The sequence below is a fragment of the Mirounga angustirostris genome, unplaced genomic scaffold (assembly GCF_029215605.1).
Source record: "Mirounga angustirostris isolate CCGP_5_RB_7025 unplaced genomic scaffold, mMirAng1.0.hap1 SCAF_2, whole genome shotgun sequence".
Lineage (NCBI taxonomy): Eukaryota > Metazoa > Chordata > Mammalia > Carnivora > Phocidae > Mirounga > Mirounga angustirostris.
The window spans coordinates 85,377,949-85,380,022 of NW_026991710.1; the positions used below are offsets into that span (position 1 = coordinate 85,377,949).

Sequence of the window (2,074 nt, forward strand, 5' to 3'; positions counted from 1 at the left end):
CAGGGAGCTGGATGCTGGGCTCGATCCCAGGACTCTAGGATCATGACCTGAGCCAAAGGCAGATGCTTAACCGACTGAGCCACCCAGAAGTCCCAATTTGGATGCCTTTTATTTCTTTTTGTTGTCTGATTGCTGGGGCGACAATTGCACATATGTTCAGTCTATGTTATCTGTCTAGTTATGATAAAAACACAAATTATTCCTTTAAAAATATAGTTCATCTATTTTGATCACAAACTTTCTTAAGTTAAATAAATTTGGGGTTTCTTTACACAAAGGAATTATTTAAAAGTGCCATTACCAAATTGTGTCTGGTTCAAGTCCAATTAAGGAAACTACTTTCTCTGTAAAAAAAATAAAGCCTTCATTTTCAGAGCAGTTTTGTCTTAACGGCAACACTGAGTGGAAAGAACAGTATTCCTATATACCTCCTTGCCCTACACACTCAACCTACCCCACCACCAACACCCCACACCGGAGAGTTACATTTGGTTACAAGCAATAAACCAACATTAACACGTCATTATCACTCAAACCCCATTGTTTACATTAGGGTTCGCTCTTGGTGTTATATGTTTTATGGGTTTTGATAAATGTATAATGACATGTATCAAGCATTATAATAATATAAAGAATAGTTTCATTGCTCTAAATCCTCTGTTTCACGTATTTATCCTTTCCTCCCCTTATACTCTGGCTCCCACTGATATTTTTACTGTCTCCACGTCCACCATTTTGAATGTTATATTTTCTCTGTTACTCCACATCCATGCCAACATTTGATGTTGTCAATGTTTCGGATTTTAGTCATTCTAATGTATGTGTAGTTGAAACAATCTTATTGTTACTTTAATTTGCAATTCTTTAATGAGGTATGATGTTGAATATCTTTTCATAGCTTGTTTGAAATATATGGAATGTGTCACAAACTTACATGTCCTCCTTGCAGAGAGGACATGCTAATATTCTCTGTACTATTCCAATTTTAGTATATGTGCTTCCAAAGTGAGCACTGTCCTTTCTTTTGATTCACAAGGTAAAGGATGTAACAGGTTAAAACAAACATATAATAATGAAATGAACTGGAGTATGCCATTCATGGAAGAGTCGTGTCTATTTCTGTAAAATATAAATAAGATCAGGGCTATGCATGCAGAGAAGGAGCAAGAGGCACCTGGGAAGATGGAAGAGAAAAAATAGTAGAAAAGAGAAACTGAGGGTTCTAGAGGGGAGGGGGGTGGGGGGATGGGTTAGCCTGGTGATGGGTATTAAAGAGGGCACGTACTGCATGGAGCACTGGGTGTTATACACAAACAATGAATCATGGAACACTACATCAAAAACTAATGATGTAATGTATGGTGATTAACATAACATAATAATAAAAAAAAAAGAAAAGAGTTGTACTTTCAGAGAGAACCACAAAGGCACCACAGTTTCAGTGTATGCAGACAAAAATAGGGCAGATTTTGAGGAGGAAGTAAAAAAAAAATGGGACAGAGGGGTTACTGGAACTTAGTTTTAGAAACATTTAGCAAGTTTTCTCCCAATATCTTATTCTTTCACATTTTCCTTCAGCCTCAGGCCCTGTTTACACAGAATTAAGAAAATTCAATTTTAAAGCATGGGAAAACAGTGTGACTCCACACTTATAAATGACATCAAATTGCTTAGGGGAGAAATATTATTTTAATTCATAACTGGATACCTATATTTTAAGATGTCTGAGATTCCACACAGTGTACTAGACTCTGTTTTGGTGTTGGAAATTTAAAAAAATGGAACAGAACAGTTTTCCTGTCACAACAGAATTTATATTCTAGTGTCTGGAGACAAAAAATAAACAAACAAAAACATAGTATATAAAACATAGAGCAAAAAAGCAGGGCAAATTGAAAAGTTAATACTAATGTGGCTCACTATTTTATATAGATATACTTTGGAATAGTTTTCTTTTCATATTATATTTAAGAAAAGTTCTGATGCAAATGAAGAATTTGGCCTTGTTCTGAGAAAGAACATTTTTTTTTAAAGACTTGCTTATTTATTTTTAGGGGGGGAAGGGCAGAGAGAG

The 2,074-nt window shown here is 35.3% G+C and overlaps 1 non-coding gene across 1 annotated transcript; it reads right to left on the reverse strand.

Annotated features, from left to right (window-relative positions):
• Positions 1-906: 906 nt before the first annotated feature.
• On the reverse strand, positions 907-1,013 carry LOC123849106 (U6 spliceosomal RNA). Its single transcript, XR_006791947.1, has one exon. It is a non-coding gene; the product is annotated as a U6 spliceosomal RNA (small nuclear RNA).
• Between the last annotated feature and the right edge of the window lie 1,061 nt (positions 1,014-2,074).